This window comes from Cupressus sempervirens, chromosome 11 (genome assembly GCF_028749045.1).
Source record: "Cupressus sempervirens isolate cs-2001-9-10 chromosome 11, ASM2874904v1, whole genome shotgun sequence".
NCBI lineage: Eukaryota > Viridiplantae > Streptophyta > Pinopsida > Cupressales > Cupressaceae > Cupressus > Cupressus sempervirens.
The window spans coordinates 60,491,248-60,512,126 of record NC_143128.1 but is presented as its reverse complement, the minus strand read 5'-3'; positions in this window follow the sequence as shown (position 1 = coordinate 60,512,126).

Here is a 20,879-nt window from a genome sequence, read left to right as displayed (position 1 = left end):
TCAATATAAGGTTGAGTGTATTGCATACCTTGAACCGAAGATGATGTGCCCTTGCAATAAGATGTAAAAGATGGAATATCACCTACTTGATGTGTTGATGTTGTGCTTTCAACATGACATGATGGAGTGTGTATATCATTGGATCTATAAATCAGTGTCTCTTCAACATGAGAGGATGATATGACTTCAACATTGGAAGATGGTGTAGTAGATGATATGACTCCAACATTCAAAGATGGTGTAGCGGATGATATGACTCCAACATTGGAGGATGGTGTAGCTTCACAATTCAATTGTCTTCTTGAGTGTAACAATCTCATTCATTCTCTTTGTCTTTCTAATTCTTCCTCCTTGTTTCTTTGTACTGGTGGTTTTTGATCCTCTTCGAAAGTCAATTCTTCATCATTGCTTTGCAATTTTCTTTGTTCACATAGTAATTTCATTTTATCTCTTTTAATTGTCAAATCTCTCTCCCTATCTGCATTTGTTTGAATCTTTGGTTTCTTCTTTGGCATGATGATGATTTCTACATGTCAAATTATTCAAACATCTGAATTACTTAAAATATGTAAATTACAAATTATTCAATTACATATAAAAATTATAATTATTTGAATGAATACACAATATATATCAAATGACTTGTCAAATTTCTAACCATTTCGAAATAACATTTCATTCAAACATACAATTTTCAATGAATTCACTATATATTACATAACATATCAAATTATTATCAAATTTGTATCTATATATTGGCAAACAATATTTAAAATGGATTGCACTAACCTTTTCTATTACAAGAATATTCAAACATTCTTCAAATCACGTATCCAATGATTGAATTTGGTGTTTGCTAGCTTCCAAAAGTGTTGAAATAGTGTTTGCTAGATGTTGAAACCTGTGTTTTTTGTCGAAATAATAGAGAGCATAACAGACCAAAAGTTAAAAATAGATGAAATGGGCCCCAAGGTTGATTTTTGACCATTTTTCGGTGATTTGAGATAGTGCATATGCACTATAGCACGTATGCACTATAGTGCATATGCACTATCTCAAAACACATCACTCCCCATCCTCCCTACTCTCTATCCTCCCTGCTCTCTCTCCCATCCCCTCCGTCTCTCTCTTCCTACTCTCTCCCATCCTTTACTCTCTCTCACTCTCCCTCTCCCACCACCTACTCTCTCTACCTCTCTCACACCCTCTCCTCTCCCATCCCCGGCTCTTTAGATCTCTCACACACACTCTTATCCCCCTATCTCTCTCCCTCTCCCTCTCCTACCACCTAATTTCTCTCCCCCATTTCCTACTCTCTCTCTTCTCTCCCATCCCCTACTTTGTCTCTCTTACACACATTCCCATTCCCCTTCTCTCTCCCTCTCCCACTGCCTACTTTCTCTCCCCCATCATCGTACTCTCTCTACCACCCCCTACTCTCTCTCACACTCACACTACTACTACCTACTATCTCTCTCTCTCTAGTTCTCTCTCTCCCTCTCTACTCTCTCTCTCTCCCATATTGTACAAGCTCTCTCTGCCTCTCCCACTCTCTCTCCCACCGCCTACTTTCTCTCCCCCATCCCTTGCTCTCTCTCTCATCTCCCATCCCCTACTCTCTCACACTCTCACACTCTCCCCCATCCCCTACTCTCTCTCTCCTCTCCCATCCCCTACTCTCTCACAATCTCACTCTTTCCCATCCCCTACTCTATCTCTCTTACACATACACCCCCATCCCCCCTCTCTCTTTCCCTCTACCACCGCCTACTTTCTCTCCCCCATTGTCGTACTCTCTCCCTACCACCCCCTACTCTCACACTCTCACACTCTCTCCCATCCCTTGCTCTATCTCTCTTACACACACACTCTCATCCCTCCTCTTTCTTTTCCTCTCCCACCACCTACTTTCTCTCCCCCATTGTCGTACTCTCTCTCTACCACCCCCTACTTTCTCAAAACACATCACTCCCCATCCTCCCTACTCTCTATCCTCCCTACTCTTTCTCCCATCCCCTCCCTCTCTCTCTTCCTACTCTCTCCCATCCTTTACTCTCTCTCACTCTCCCTCTCCCACCACCTACTCTCTCTACATCTCTCACCCCCTCTCCTCTCCCATCCCTAGCTCTTTAGATCTCTCACACACACTCTTATCCCCCCTATCTCTCTCCCTCTCCCTCTCCTACAACCTAATTTCTCTCCCCCATCCCCTACTCTCTCTCTTCTCTCCCATCCCCTACTTTGTCTCTCTTACACACATTCCCATTCCGCCTCTCTCTCCCTCTCCTACTGCCTACTTTCTCTCCCCCATCATCGTACTCTCTCTACAACCCCCTACTCTCTCTCACACTCACACTACTACTACCTACTATCTCTCTCTCTCAAGTTCTCTCTCTCCCTCTCTACTCTCTCTCTCTCCCATCTTGTACAAGCTCTCTCAACCTCTCCCACCGCCTACTTTCTCTCCCCCATCCCCTGCTCTCTCTCGTCTCCCATCCCCTACTCTCTCACACTCTCACACTCTCCCCCATCCCCTACTCTCTCACACTCTCACTCTCTCCCATCCCCTACTTTATCTCTCTTACACATACACCCCCATCCCCCCTCTCTCTTTCCCTCTCCCACCACCTACTTTCTCTCCCCCATCGTCATACTCTCTCTCTCTCTGCCACCCCCTACTCTCACACCCTCACACTCTCTCCCATCCCCTGCTCTGTCTCTCTTACACACACACTCCCATCCCCCTCTCTCTTTTCCTCTCCCACTGCCTACTTTCTCTCCCCTATCATCATACTCTCTCTCTCTGCCACCCCCTACTTTCACACTTTCACACTCTCTCCCATCCCCTACTCTCTCACTTTCATAGATACACACACTCTTATCCCCCCACTCTTCTTCTTCTCTCCCATCCCCTACTCTCTACATCTGTCACACACACTCCCATCCCCCCTATTTCTCTCCCTCTCCCTCTCCCTCTCCCACTCCCTCTCCTACCGCCTACTATCTATCTCTCTCAAGTTCTCTTTCTTCCTCTCTACTCTCTCTCTCTCTCTCTCTCTCTCTCTCTCTCTCTCTCTCTCTCTCCCCCCCATCCCTTACTCTCACTCTCTCTCCCATCCCCTACTACTTTCTCTCAAACTCTCACACTCTCTCCCATCCTTTACTCTATCTCTCTTATAAATAAATAGACATTCCCATTCCCCCCCTCTCTCTCTTTTTTGCAGTCCTTGTCCCACTGCCTACTCTCTCCCATCCCCTACTCTATCTCTCTTAAATGCTTCCATTCCACCTCTCTCTCCCTCCCACTCCCTCTCCCACCACCTACTCTCTCTCTCTCTCTCTCTCTCTCTCTCTCTCTCTCTCTCTCTCTCTCTCTCTCTCTCTCTCCCATCCCTCTACCATTGCCTACTCTCTCTATCTCTCTCTACCCTCTCTCATTCTTAACTCTCTCTCTTTCACACACACACACCCTTCCCCCTCTCTCCTCTTCCATCCCCTACTTTTTCTCTCACTTGCTCTCCCTCTCCCACTCCCTCTCCCATTGCATACTCTCTCTCTCTCTCTCTCTCTCTCTCTCTCTCTCTCTCTATCTCTCTCACACACACACACACATTTCTATTCCCACCTCTCTCCCCCTCTCCCACTCCCTCTCCCTCTCCCTCTCCCATTGCCTACTCTCTCTTCCATCCCCTACTCTCTCTTGAGCTACTTTATCTTCCCCCTCTCCCATTCCATACTCTCTCTCTTTCACACACATGCACTCCCATCCTCCTCTCTCTCAAGTTCTTCCTCTCCCACTTCGTCTCCCATTGCCTACTCTCTTTCTCCCCCATCCCCTACTCTTAATCTCTCTCTCCCAACCTGTACTCTCTCTCACACTTCCTCTCTCTCCCATCCCCTACTTTAAATCTCTTTCCCCATCCCACACTCTCTCTTTTCCACCCCTACTCTCTCTCACACTTCCTCTCTTTTCCACCCCTACTCTCTCTCTCATCCTATACTCTCTTTGCCACCCCTACTCTTTCTCACTTTCTCTCTCCCATCCTATACTCTCTCCCCTCTCCTATCCCCTATTTTCTCTCTATCTCTTTCATGCACACACATAGCCATTCCCCTATCCCCCCCCCCCACCTAGTTCTCTTTTGCAACTTAGATCTTAATAGTGTGTGTGCCCTATAGCATGCACGCGCTATTTAGAACTGAGGTTTAAATAGCATGTGCACACTATAGCGTGTGCGTGCTATAGGGTACATGTTCTATTTAAACCTTAATCAAACCCAAACCTAAGGCTTGGTTTTCCTTGGAGATCCAACCCAAAGGTTTGGATTTGATGAACAAGCTTGAGACGTGTTTTCCAGCAAACATACAAAAAATGATTATTTTTTCTTCTGTGCTCCCCTTCAAGATTTCTCGTGGTTGGTTATCGATAAGATCAGGTTACATAGCATTATAGGTCTTTGTGTTAGCTATCTAACCATATAATTTATTTTTAATTTTAACTATTTCAAGCCTTTCATCTATAATTTCTTTTGAATGTATGTTCATTTTTTGTCAAAAATCACCACGTACTAATTGGGCTATAGATTTTAGCTCGTTCATCAAATTTTGTAACAAATTAGTTTTTTAGAAACTAGACTCCATTCTACACACTTTGAAAAAAAAAAGTTTTGATTTTAGATTAGTTTTCAATTATTTCTAGGGGGAGCACAGAGATATTTCATGTTTTTGGGATGTGTCTAGTTAAAAAATTCATTAAAAAAAAATACACATTATAAAATTACTCGAAAAATCTAGGATAAACTACATAGTGTTAAGTAACTTTTGACCAGAGCGATTAAAAAATTTCAAAAAAAAAGTTAAAATTTTAGGGGGGCCACACTTTGTATTGTGTTATGTTTTTTTGGAATAAACAGTACCACTTTTTGTGGCCCCCTTTTTTGAGGACCTAAAACTAAACCATTTTGAAAAAAAATTAGTAGTTTAGAAACTAGATTCAAAGGACTATGACTTTTTTTTTGGTCATATCTGAAAATTTTGAGTGTAACTATCTTCAAATTCTTGTTGAAGTTCAAAATTTGAAAATTTCAAGAAAAAGGTGTCCACTTATACCCCCCTTTTGGCACCACAACTTTGTGCACTTACCCCACTAGCGACTTGACAATAGAGTATAATTTGGACAATCATGAGTTGACTTGATTTTTAACAACCTCTTTAAATTAAATGTTCATGTATGGAAGTTCTAATCATATTGTTTTATTTTCCTTTGTAGGGATCCCCTCCTATCCATCCACTAATCTTCACTTCACTAGCCTTGGGTGAGTCCTCGGAGACTATCACATAATATTGAGATCTTTATCACATGGTTTCTTTGAATATAATCCATAGCTATTATACAATGAATACTAGCATGTATATCAGTATATCATAATTCACAATTAGATTCTGTATCAGAATCCTCATAAAGAAAATAATCGAGTACAAGAAAAATAAATGCATGAGGTCCCTATGGTTACTGGATTGTATTTCAAGCTTGGGATTTAGAAACATATTTAATACCATGCTCATAGATGTGCTTCTAATGCAACCAAAATAGACTATATTATCAATGATGCCAAACAAAAAATTTAGAATGGAGTGAATTCCATAACTTGTAGTGAAATATTTCAGTGGTCAATAGTAGTCGGCCCAGCAAGATATGACCACTGTGAGGTAGGAGCTGACGGCTTGAGATGTTGTGGAATGGGAAAAGAAGAAATAGAAAAGAAGGAAAAATAGCAATGTCAAACTGGTCTGAAGTCATAGGCAATAGTAATACCATCTTTATTCATCCACAACCATGGAGTCTTATAGCTTCCCGGCTCAGTACAATGATATCGATTTTAAAAGGTCATCAATTTTGAAAGATCATCGGTTTAAAAAGATCATTAGTTTTAAAAGATGGATGCCAACTTGAGATGGTTGCCTCTTAATGAGAGGAATTATAAAGTTTATAATATATATATATATATATGTGTGTGTGTGTGTGTGTGTGTGTGTGTGTGTGTGTGTATGTATGTATATATATAAGAATATAATTTAAATATATTGTATCATCATGCGATTTTGTTATATCTATAATCGTAAATCTATGTATACATACTTCTATATACATGTGTGATTTAGAGAATATATATAATTTATTTCTAACATCATATTCCCTCTGTATATGCATGTGCACACACACACACACACACACACACACACACACACACACACACACACACACACACACACACACACACACACACACACATATATACACATATACACACACGCGCACACACACACACACACACACACATACTAATAAGTATGACTATAGATATCATCAGAGTATCATGGTGATATTATATATATATATATATATATATATATATATATATATATAACATTGTCGGTGTCTCAGAACAACACAGTTAATTTCTTTAAACAAGAAATTTAGATGTTCACTAATTTTAAATGTTTGATCAAGTAGCTCATCATTGTCCAATGGTGTACTCTATTGTGAAGTCGCTAAATCCTCTAAGTGACCAAAAAAGGTAGCAAAGGATTAAAAGATTTGAGGGCTTAACTAGGGTTATGCAAAATTTAACAAATGAAATGCACTAAAACCCTAAGGCAAACCAAGTTGCAGACAAACAACAAGACCTTGGTAGACAACTGCAAAAACCTTGCCAACAATGGCTCTTTCTGGGAACGATTATGGCACTAAAATGATGGAAGAACCACGAGATCACTAGAAGAGAAAACCACAAATCTGAGAAAATAGAGACTTAAAAAAATGACATGCAAAACCTATGTACACAAAAATTACATATGATACAAACCTAACAACTACCGTTCATGGAATAACACTATTTTAGGAGAAGTAGTGCTTCAGGAATTGTCCATGAATTGGCAATTCCTGAAAATCTTCGGCCATCTCCTTGATGAAATTGGAATTGTCACCCCACTTATTGTTAATGTTTAGTAGCTGCAATCAGATTAAACCTATATATAATTATATATGAGATATAATTTATATATTTGTAAGATATAAGTTTGTTATTATATGAGAGAAATTTATATTTATATATATATATATATGATTAAGTTTTATTATATTAATTATCTAATTAATGAATAGACATGTCTTGTGAAGGGACCTGTCTCTTCATCACTTATTCTTAATTTAAATAAGAGGTTTTTGCCATTTGGAAAACACATACCAATTACTTGGTAGTGCCATTACAATTGCAATGGTCCTTCAAACTTAACATGGTATTAGAGCCTAGTTCCTTCAAATTAGTATTACAAACTAGAAGGTAGATTTGAAGTGCAAAGTTTGGGAAGAATATTCAAATAGCGGATATTGAATGAGGAAGAACATAAAAATGATACTGAATAAATATTGTAAATAATGACGGACCAAAGGAATTGATATACTAGTATGAATATGAAAGGAGGACAAGCAAAGATTATAAACCTTTGCCCACTGGGTATGCCTTATGGAAAAGGTGAAAAGTATGTTGATGATTTGGACCCTTCAACATCAGTGAGGATAAATAACTCAGGGAATGATAGCCTAGTACAATCATCCAGTTCAAGAAATAATGACAGAAATGATAATGAACCAGACTCAAAATGAAGTAAAAAGAGAAGAAAGCACGAGGGCTACCATGCAAAATGGTAAGGAAAGAACACATTGTCCATACTCTGACAATTGCATCCTTCCGAGTTGAGTATAAAGTGTTGGGTTGGACAAATTGAATAGGGGAGGATGACAAGTAATAATTAAGTTACATTGGGCATTAAAAGTAACCAGAATGATACTGCCACCTTGGAAAACCAAGCATTAATCTGACGAATATGAGTCATGGTTCAGATAAATGCACCATAAGCATCCACATTGTCAATATCCATGTCTAGAAAAACTAAGGCTAATGAGCAAGGAGTCATGTTGCTTGTTTAACAAACTAAATCCTTATCATTCCTTTTTAGGATGTTAGTTTGAACAGTCACAAACACACTATTCCAAGGAGTGACTACTTATTGGTCCAACCCATTAGAGAATAATTTGAATGCATATTATAAAAGGTGATATTGTCGTATGTTTCCATACAAAGTACCAAGTAGATTATATCACCTTGCTGAGTAACCCACGTAGACACCACAAATAAAACATATGAAACAAACGTGGGTGCCACCTTAGTAATTCGTCCCACTAGCATATATTCATTGAAAAATATTTTTTATAATTGCAATGTTGCAGCTATGAGAGGGAAGGTAATTTGTTGAAAGGAAATAGCATATGGAATTGGCAAGTATATAGAAAGAAATGTCCAGTCAAAGGGAGCTCATACTTTCATCATTGCAAGTATTCAATGAAAAATATTATTTATAATTGCAATGTTGCAGATGTGAAAGGGAAGGTAATTTGTTGAAAGAAAATGGCATACAAAATTGGCAAGTATATGGAAAGAAATGCCCAATCAAAGGGAGTTCGTACTTTCACCGTGACAAGTGGGATAGAAAACCACATGATGAGACCTTACACGTCATTAATGATGTAATAACCCTCCTCAAATCTGCCCTCAAAAAATGCTGATGAAAGCTCAAGGAATTTCATCAAACAATTCACATGCAAGGGACGTATGACTGATATAGTATTTCAGCTAGCTTCAAATGACTTTTTCTTCAATTTTCATCAATGAGAAACTTGTGCTAGAAGACTCCAAATGGACCACACAATGACCTAATGCGAGTGTGCTACTAATTTTGACAATATTCAATGCATATATATGATCTAAGCATGACAAATGAACACCTACAGCCAACTAGCATTTTTACAAACAGTTGGTATGCAAACTAACTAGCTGATAAATAATGATATTGAATTGCTTAAATAACACTAGCAACTATTATCTTCTTAATTTGCAATGAAATTTCTAATACAATGCTCATGAAATATGGCCAATACTTTTGGCATTTACATGGATTACAAAATGATAATGCTAGTATAATGCACACTTACAGCTAAAACTTATAACACCTAAGAAAGCAATACTAATAAAGGAACCTGGTAGTAGATGGTTGTAATTATTTTCTTCAATGCTGCCCCTTTTGCTTTGCTTTTCCAATTTTCTTTTTCGAACTGTTTTTTTGGATTTTCTTTTTGAACTACTTTTACGGACTGCTTTTTTCACCTACTTTTTTGGTTCTACTTTTTCGGACTGCTTTTTTGCACCTTCTTTTTAGGATTACTATTGTGTTGAATCTCAAGACCATATCTTTCAATGGCGTCAAGATTTCCAGCTTGAAGAGATTTCGTCCTTCAAACTATTGAGACATAATCTCCAAAAAAAATTCTAATTTTTTTGATATTTCCAAGCATGCTTAAAAGCAGCTCTTCCATTTCTTTTATAGTGTTCTCACAAAAGCTCCATCCTTCATTTTCTCAATGTGGGATAAAACATAACTCCCTTTATGTAACTTATGTCTCCAATGTGTTATAAAATAAAGGGGACTCTTTTAATTTAAATATTTCCCACAAACTATAGTCTATGCATTAATAAAGTTAAATATTTAAATTTAACTTTATAAAATAGCTTTTTCAATGCATAACAAATCTTATCAATGATAAACAAGTATTCTTGTCAATTTTAAACAATTACCATCGACATACCATTGCCACTGGATGTCCGCCCATGTCAAAGATGACTTACTATAGATAGTAAATATGCCCAAAGTTGCCTCAAAACCCCTCAGAAAGACTTGCAACTGAAACTATCTAGGCCAAATGGCCTCTAAGCCCCTTTAATGTCCTGGTTAGCCTACGAGACCGTGGGGAAATAGGCTAATGAAAAAATCATGCTATGAATGCTAAAAAGAGGACATTACAGTCTGCCCTTCCCAAAATTGCTTGTCCCCAAGCAATGGCTGAACAACAACCCAATCAATCCACCTGGATCCTAAATGTAGTCATGAACTATACTACTATCAGTCAACATAGGCTCCTACAACAACCTCTAAAAATTAACCAAGAGGAATCCATAAATGAATTGTGAATCACGGTGCAACTGAACTCCAAATCACTACTACCACATTCAGGAACCCACGAGGCACAAACTCTCAAAATATTAGACCCCAAGTAGAGTAGATCACCCAAACTATTAACATAATAAACACCATCCACACAACCCACCATGTTATGTGAAATGCACACTCCAACTCTGCTACAATGGTGACCACTCCCACATGAAACTACACCAAATACAGTGTACATTTACTACAGTTAACACAACTCTATAGATTACCGGCCACTTTCTCATAACCATAACACCCATGCACTGCTGATGGTGAATAGTCATTACATGGTAGATAGCAAAAATGAGAGCCCAATCCAAACCTGTCTGCCATCAACTCCTCAACACATGGATCAAAAGAAAACTAATGAACATATCCTTTAGTATAATGCTGGTAAAAAGAACCAATCTCAATCAAAGACTCATCCTACAGACATGATATGACCAACTGTGACTGATCATCAGCTAAGTCAGATGATGATATAGCCAAGGGCACATAATCAACAAAATCACTAGTCTCTGTGCCCTTCAAGTCAAACATACCACAATGCTTAGCTGCAGTGCCTAACTTAGCTAAACCTACCTCCAATGGAAATAGACCAAATATGCCAATACTAGTGTCATGGACAGATATATCCTCATCTCCATTGCCTCTATCAACCTCGACCATGGACATCCTCGGATCACCAGACACCACGGTCAGTGACTGTATAGAATCGAGTAAAGATTGAAGTCGTTCCAACTCCACGATCACCTCAGCTAAATGAAAATGTGACTCCTCGAAAGCCAACTGTGTACTCTCAAGAAACTTAGAAGTCATCTTGAGCTGTTGAGTAAACTCACTCACCTCATCTTCCTTAACCAATAATGCGTCATATGCTATACTGCCCCACTCCATAAGATAATCTTTGTCGGCTACCAACTGCATATAATTCTATCTCAGAATTTGGATAGCCTCTCATAAAGAGTGGATCTCTGTCAAAGAAAGATAACTGCATCCCTGCTCATCACTAGTAGGAGAACCCCATCCATAAACTACTAACAACTGACGAGTAGCATCGAAATGCTTGCAAGCGATAGAAATTTCTCACTTGCCAACTCTCAGCTGACTAGATACATGATTTTGCTGACTGGTCAAACTCCTATACTCTATCCTTAGTACCCTATCAAAGGAGTAACCTCAGAATAGCTATCATCTATAATACTCAGATCCTGGGACTCTCCTATAAACTCTATCATCTCTGAGAAATCATCAACATGTGACCTGACTGTAAAAGAAAACTGAGTCCCTGCTATACGCGGCAACTCTCGAACTGAGCTCACCTCAAGACAAAGCTCGTCCACATGTCTCTCAAAATTTTGGAGAGCCAACTAAATACACACCAAGGAATTATGAGTATCCTCTAGCTCATGAGAAAGTTGGTCAACCTCCTCCTCCTTTTTCTTCAATGCATCTAAATAGATGCCTGCAAGATTAAGGAGATGATCGCGATCTGAAAGTAGGTGTATGTAACTTACCTTCATTGCCTCCATGCCTTCCTTGATCTATTGTAAGTCATCACAAGAAGAACCTATTGTGACTCCTTTCTGTCTCTCCTGCAGTTGAATCATCCAAATGTGATTCTCAATCAATCCATGCATCATGTCATGATGAGATAAAGTCGCGACAATATCCTTGTCCCCTGTCTTCAGCTAGCTTTCCAAACCAAGTGAAGAGCTACTAGCCTCTATCTCATGTGAAGAAGCATCCAATTGTGCTTGATACTCATTTTCTACAAAGTCCTAAATGCTTACTTTCTGATCAACTATACTATCCTCAAACATGACAGTATCCTCAACTCCTGTAACTTCATCCAGCCCAACTGTACTGGAATCATTATCTATGTCAATCACACAATCTGGTGTACTTGTGATATCACCTTCTAATACTATTGGCTCAACCTGCACAACATCTGTAACCCCTTCTACTTGTGAAGATGATGCAGATAAACCATTACCTGAAGATGTGCTAATGTCTCCCTGTATCGAATTAGTATGTATGTTAAACTCCTCATACAAGTTTTTGTCATTCATAGCGAAAGTATGATCCTTAGGCTTATCAAAATATTCAATCAGTCTCTCCTTAAACTCCACATATGAGGTAATGTGTGCATGACCTGTAGTAACCATACCGAGATGCCACCACTTGTGTGCTAACCCATCCAGGTGAATTGTTGCATACTTAATAGCTTCTTCCTCAGGTATAAGGTTTGTTTGAAAGTATGTGTCAAGCTTTTGAACCCAAGCTCTTGTTGTAGACTTCCCTAAGTCATCGTAATATGGTAACTAAAGTTTCCCTACTTTCTTCCATAGCTCATAGCTCTGGTTCTTGTCATGTCCACGTGGCACATGTTTCATCCACACATCCATATACTCCCTAAAGGTAATTGCAGCAGTAGAATTTGGACCTTCGACTTCCCAATCTCTCCTCAATTGGTCCTGTATATCTGTGATCTGGGGCTCTGGTACGGGCTACTCTGGAGCTCTAGGAGGAAATGTGGAAATCATGGGCCTCGAACTCACTGTCCTAGCTTGCTGGGGTGCATGACCGAAATTGTTCCCAACCTATTCACCTCCATTATGTGTCCCATCCTGATTATTCCCATTCTTATTGTTACCATTCTGATTATTACCATTCTGATTATATCCTCCACCTATGTTAGCGTTCAACCCCATTTGATGATCCATCATCTGCATCATAAGCTCCAATCTCTGACTCTATTCTTGTGTCCTCTACTCTGTTGATCGCTGTCCCTGTGCTAAGGTGTTTAATAACTGTAAGAATCTTTCCTTTCCCTGATCTGGACCGGCATTCATTTTGTCAAACATTTTTCTCTCTATCTGGCTATTCCAAATTCCCAATAAGACCTCCATAGGATAGAAGGAAACCACTCTGATACCACTATAATAACCCTCCTCAAATCTGCCCTCAAAAAATGCTGATGAAAGCTCAAGGAATTTCATCAAACAATTCACATGCAAGGGACGTATGACTGATATAGTATTTCAACTAGCTTCAAATGACTTTTTCTTTAATTTGCATCAATGAGAAACTTGTGCTAGAAGACTCCAAATGGACCACACAATGACCTAACATGAGTGTGCTACTAATTTTGACAATATTCAGTGCATATATATGATCTAAGCATGAGAAACGAACACCTACAACCAACTGACATTTTTACAAACAGTTGGTATGCAAACTAACTAGCTGATAAATAATGATATTGAATTGCTTAAATGACACCAGCAACTATTAGCTTCTTAATTTGGAATTAAATTTCTAATACAATGCTCATGAAATATGGCCAAGACTTTTGGCATTTACATGGATTACAAAATGATAATGCTAGTATAATGCACACTTACAGCTGAAACTTATAACACCTAAGAAAGAAATACTAATAAAGGAACCTGTTAGTAGATGGCTGTAATTATTTTCTTCAATGTTGCCCCTTTTGCTTTGCTTTTCAATTTGCTTTTTTGAACTGCTTTTTCGGATCTGCTTTTTGAGCTACTTTTACGAACAACTTTTTTTGCCTGCTTTTTTTGTTTTGCTTTTTCGAACTGCTTTTTCGCACCTGCTTTTTTGGACTGCTACCGTGTTGAATCTCAAGACCATATCTTTCAATGGCATCAAGATTTCTAGCTTGAAGAGATTTCGTCCTTCAAACTATTGAGACATAATCTCTAGAAAATTTCCCAATTTTTTTGATATTTCCAAGCATGCTTAAAAGAAGCTCTTCCATTTCTTTTATAGTGTTCTCACAAGAGCTCCATCCTTCGTTTTCTCAATGTGGGATAAAACATAACTCCCTTTATGTAACTTATGTCTCCAATGTGTTATAAAATAAAGGGGACTCTTTTAATTTAAATATTTCCCACAAACTATAGTCTATGCATTAATAAAGTTAAATATTTAAATTTAACTTTATAAAATAGCTTTATCAATGCATAACAAATCTTATCAATGATAAACAAGTCTTCTTGTCGATTTTAAACAATTACCATCGACATACCGTTGCCACTGGATGTCCACCCATGTCTAAGATGACTTACTATAAATAGTAAGTATGCCCAAAGTTGCCTCAAAACCCCTCAGAAAGACCTACAACTGAAACTATCTAGGCCAAATGGCCTCTAAGCCCCTTTAATGTCCTAGTTAGCCTATGGGACTGTGGGGAAATAGGCTAACGACAACATCATGCTATGAATGTTAAAAAGGGGACATTACAAATGACATAACAATAAGAGGAGAATGGGAGGAACAATTGCATCATGAGATGAATACAATAATGCAAACTTCTACTCTTGGCATACATGTAGAAGTGTTGTGTAAGAAATGGGATAAGAAAATAGAAAGGAAGATTACAATAAACATTGTTAGCAATGATTGGTGCCTAGTCAGCAACTGAGGTTTCACAAAATTTTAAGAGGGACATAAGTAAGACATGAAGGAATGACAAAATGTTCACTTAAGTACTATAACCATGACCAACATAGAATAAGGATAGTGAATGTGCAAACTTCCTAAAATGTGCTCAAGCATAGATGGAAGTTGGTGAAAGTCAATACTTCATTTGAAATTTATACTGCAAAAGAATCTAATGCAATAGGGTTAGGAAATATAATTGAGTAGTCTCCATTGTATAGGAACAAGACATGACTAAGGATAAGAATACCATGGGTTGAATGCATAGGAACTCCTTAATTTTGATTTAGGCACTTTGTCCACACAAGCACATGAGGTATGACCCATTTAAGAAAGTGAGGTAAGTAATCCCTTATCTCTATTATATAATATGTTCAAATATGTCCTATATGCTAAAATTTACTATGATGTTAAATAAATATATTTTGAGATGAATTTATATGTAGGCATATGTCATTATGATATATCTATGGATATATATAATTACATCCAATATGGGAATGGATTTGATTCATCATGAATTAAGGGTAGAATCAAATTTGCAAAGTTCTTGTAATTAAAATATAATGATACTATTATTGGGAATAATTATGAAAGGTGATTTTTTATTATAAGAGCTATTTGCCTTGTTATTTTCTTTTCTCTCTAAGGATGTTCTTACAATAAAGGAATATTCATATCAGATTCAGAGGGATTTTGACACGTCTTCAAAGGTAAAGGAGCTTAGAAGATTTATGTTCAAAGGGAGGTTGACTAACACATCTGTCTGAAGGAGCAGATACATGACATATTTCAATTGATTCTTGAAGATCTTTAATCATATTAGAATTAGAGGGAGTTTTGACTTCACACAAACTTTTAGTATCATGCATGTGACTGCATGATTTAATTGGCCTACCCCCTATGTACACCATAAGGAAGTGATGACTTCCAAATCATGTCACCTGTATTTGCAGAAGTTATTGAAAGGTGACGATTTTACAATAACTTAATTTTTTATTATGATGGATACCTTTCGATATCTATGTAGATCATGACATATTATACTTTGTATGTTGGATGTTTATATGGTAAGCATTATGAGAATGTGTTTGCACATACCTTCTAAACATTTATTGAGTACATAGTGAATGTTATGTTATGCAAATTGTTGGTTCTAGAGGCCATTACATAGAGTATGTGGTGAATAGCACATGAATTGATGTATGGAGACCGTTACTCCTGAATATCTTGTATCTCATTTCAGAGGCCATTACTCAGAGTATTTGGTGAATGTCATATGTTGATATTTTGAAACCCAATATTCAAATGTGATATCAAACTGGTGAATATCATATGTTGATATTCTGTAGAACATTACCTTATTGAGTAGATGGTGAAAATCAAGTGTTGATATTCTGGAGACCATTACTCAAGAGTATTCGATGAATATAATTAGTTGATATTTTGTATGCCAATACTCATGATATCAAAATGATACATACCTTCTAATCAAAGATACTCTTAATATTTGTCATTCCTAATATTACCAATGGTGTAATATCTCTCTTGTGATTATCCTCCCTAGCTAAGAGGGAGTGTTAATGTTGGTAGCTTCAATTGGATTAAACCTATATATAATTATATGAGATGTAATTTATATATCTATGAGATATAAGTTTATTATTATATGAGAGAAATTAATATAATTATATATATATATATATATAACTATGATTAAGTTTTATTATATTATATTATTAATGAATAGACATGCCCCTCACGGGACATGTCTCTTCATCAGTTATTCTTAATTTAAATAAGAGGTCACTGCCATTTGGAAAACACATACCAATTACATGGCAGTGCCATTACACTTGCAGCAATCCTCCAAACTTAAGACTTTTCATGAATTATGTAAGGCCCTAACCAGATGGGATCAAATTTGTGACATTGACCTTTATCTTCCCCTTTGGTATTCTACATCAATATAGTATCACCAACACAAAAAATTCTATCAGTTGTCACACTCTTGTCATATAAATGCTTAAACTGTAACTGTAGCTTAGCATTCTTTGTGCTAGCTTCTCTTCTCTTCTCATCTAATTCCATGAGTTCATTCATCCTTAACTACATTTCATCCTAAATATCTTATCATAAATATGAATGAATTGATACATCTCCATCATGTTATTTTGTGGCAATCTAGGATGGGTCCCATACACCAAATCAAAAGGTGTGCACAACTAGTGGCTTCCTTCACAGTTACTCGGCCTGCCAAAACTATCGATGATAATTTTGATACTTTTTTACCTAGGATTCTCTTAATTATTTCCAACAAGCTCTTATTTCTTGACTTAACCTATCCATTGCCTTGTGGGTGGTACGGTGATGAATATGATGTGTGAATGTCAATTTTGCTGCAAAAATCATGATACAGTTTTGACCTAAAACACATTGCATTATTAGAAACAACTCTTTCTGGACATCCAAATCTACTAATGATGTTATTTAATAGGAAATCTATCACAAATGGAGGGAGAGGCGGTATTATGGTAAAGAGAACCTGAAGAGCAATAGGTGGGAACCAAAGAAGGTAGAAATCTTGAAGCTTGAAGTTGGACACTCTAATGCAAAAGCCAAGACGAATGACAAGTCTACCATTCTTTCTCCAGAAGGTGTAAAGTGGAAAATTATTGGTAATCAAACAAATGTGAATGTTGACAAGGAGTTACCAAGTATGCAATATGAACTCCCTAGCTATAAACCTCTGGATATGTCAATATGAACCAAAGAAGGTAGAAATCTTGAAGCCCTAAGGTCAGACACTAATGTAATAGCCAAGAGGAATGAAAAGCCTAACACTCTTTCTCCAAAAGGTATAAATCATAAATTTGTTGATAATCAAACAAATGTGAAAGCTAACAAGGAGTTACTAGGTATGCAATATGAATTCCCTAGTAATACACCTCAGGATATGAGGATAGAAGAACATAAGAATAAGGCTATGGACTAGGTAAGTAGTGCATCCCCTTGTAAAATTGAATCTATAGGTCAGTCAAGTTTCGAGTGTAAAGAAGAGTTTAAGAAGGGTAAGGAGGTTAAAGGGATTATTTCTCAAATCCTTTAGATTTATCTTGACAACACTCTGAATGCTTATCTTGACAACATTGACCCATTTTTTCTTAGTGTTATTATAAATGGGAGGATTGTAAAGAATTGTATGATAGATTCAGGTGTATCCAATACTATGATGCCAGTAAAAATCATGGAGTCCTTCGGTTTGAATGTTGATATCACTCAAGGTAGATGTTGCACCCTTGATTCAAGAGAAGTACATGTGATTGGTACCATTAAAGCCTTGTCTTATAATTTGGCTGCATATCATGAAAAGAACTTGACCATGAGTGTATCGATGGTAGACATTACTCATTATGAAATGCTGCTATCAAGGAAGTGGAGTGCTACCAAAGGGTGGGAGTTTGCAGCATGACCTGTCATTTGCAACATTTCATGTTGATGATAAATATGTTAGGATTGAAAGAGAGCCTATAGTATCCCACATTATTGAACATAGTATAGATGATAACATGACTTGTTTTGTGAATACTAATATCAATGCCTTTAGGGATGAAGAATAGTACTAGAAGAAGAAAAGAAACCTGAGCTAATGGCAGAAGAAGCCAAAGATGTAACTACTGAAGGTGAATTGTGGCCCATGTATTTTGATGGTGCCAATTCCAAGGAGGAGTTTGGTGCAAGGGTGTTAAGTCTCACCCTGTGGGAAAACATGCATATTTCCATTTACCTTGAGTTTTACTTGCACAAACTAAGTGGCAGAATATGAGGCTTTGTTACTTGGACCAAGACTAGCAGAGAAACATGGAATTGGATGTCTCAAAGTTATTGAAGACTCAAAGTTGGTAGTTTCCAAAATTAGGTTAACTTATGCATCAAAAAAAAAGAGGTTGAAGCAATACAAAAATGCAGTGTGGAACAAGCTTGAAAACTTTGTTGAATGCAGGATTAATTGGATGGATAGGGGTAACAACAAGACAACATATTTCTTGGCCAATATTGCTCTAAAACCAAATCTTATTACTTTTGTAGGGATTTCAAAGGTTGAAGTGTGCAAACCTGACCTTTAATCCCAAACAATAGTGAAAGTCGGCAAGTATTCAATGATGATCATGATATTCTCAGATTCCTCAAGTGTGAAGAGCAATACTTTGGCTAGGAAATGGACTGTAGTGCCTTTGTTGAAATGGTTGATGGAAAGGAGACAATTTTTGGAAATGAGGTCATACAATTGAAAACAAATGAGGTGCCAAGGGGTTTGGTTGTTTTGGAAGGATTTTTGATACTAAGATAAAGTGCAATTTGCTACTACTGCAAAGGGCCCTAGTGATTTAGAAGAAGTAGATTTGGGAACACGAGACACACCAAATAAAGTGTACATTGGAAAGATGTCCCCAAAGATAAGAAAGATGCTTGTAGATTTGTTAAGAAAATATAGGCATGTTTTTGCATGGTCCTATGATGATCTGAAAGCATACATAGAGGATTTACTCCAACATGTCATTCTAGTGAAATAAAATGCAAGCCTTTCAAGCAGAAACATAAACCCATATATCCTACTCTTGCACCCAAAATGAATAAGGAATTGATGAATCTCAGAGATGATGTGATCACTAAGCCTCTTAGGCATTCATCTTGAGTTTCTAACCTAGTGCCAGTGAGAAAGAAGAATGGAGACATAAGACTATGTGAGACTTCGAGAATTTGAATATCTCCTCTTTGAAGGACAATTATGGATTTCCTGACATGGAAGAAATGTTGCAGAGGGTAACTAGTTCAGAACTTATGTCAATGATGGATGGTTTCTCAGGATCAACCAACTGATGGTCAAAGAATCAGAACAATATAAAACTGCATTTACCACATCTTGGCGAACATATGTCTATGTAAGAATACCTTTTGGCTTAACAAATGTTGGAGCACATTTTTAGAGGGCTATGGATGTAGCCTTTGTAGAATTCATTGACAAATTCCTTGTGGTGTATTAGGACAGTCTGACTACTTTCTCCAAGAAGGAAGAACAACATTGTGAACATTCGGAGAAGTTCTTTGTTAGAGCACTAGAATATAGAGTTTCATTGAACCCAAAGAAGTGTTCTTTTGGATTCACTGAGTGAAATTTGTTGGGACATTTAGTTTCAAAAGAAGGGGTAAGGATAGTCCCTAAAAGAGTGGCAACAATAGATAGGATACCACAACAAAAAAAATGTTAAGGGCATTTAGTCATTCTTTGGGCAAGTGAATTTCCTACTAAGATTTGTAACAAACTTTGCAGAGACCAGCAGACCAATATCCAAGATGTTAAAGAAGGGGCTCAGATTGATTGGGATGGAGGGCCCACTAATGCATATCATACTATCAAAAAGGATGGCTCAGTTTTAAAGGCTCCTGACTATACCAAACCAATGCACATCTTTTTTTTTGCATCCTTTCACACAATTGTTGCAACACTCTTACAAAAGAACCATGAGGGATTTGAATCCTTGATTGGTACAGCTGGTTGGAGATGTATGAGTAGTATGGAGAATTTAGATTTGACTTTTGAAACCCTTGAAGACTATCAAGTATGATGCTAAAAATTACTTTTAAATTGGAAGCATCTACATACAAAAATCAGAAAGCATCTACATGTTGGTTTTTACTAGAGGGTGCTCTAAATATTTGAATTTCACTTCCTCAATGTGTCCCTCAAGGTTGACTTAGTGATGCAAGGCTAGGAGGCCAAAAGAAGACACTCGAAAGCTACCCTTGCTAGAGTTACACATTGAAGCCAACAAGATTGGACAAACCACAAGAAATTATATTGATTCCAAAATGCAGATATGATGAGACAATCCTCATTCGACATGCTAGGCATAAGGCCTACTTAGTTGTAGCCATAAACATTCAAATTACAATCAATGAGCTTAGAAACTTGGGCTCACAAAGCCAAATCCTTATTATCTTCTTTTTATCTCACTTCATTCTACCATCCTAATCCTAGATCATAAATTATATAGCCAGCAAGACCACAAGTCAGCCTATCAAGATATTCATTACAAAATATAGGTCCTACCCCAAAGGAGAAATCAACAACATTACAATTGAGCAAAATCATGTCCATGGGACAAAGATAGGTCCATGTGGGATCCAAGAAGAGACTCCCAAGGCTACAGAAAGCCTTGATATCACACATAACCTCGTTGAAGCCAAACCCACATGTTACTTGAGTTTTCAGGTAAGAACACACCACAAGCAAAGAGAAAGGA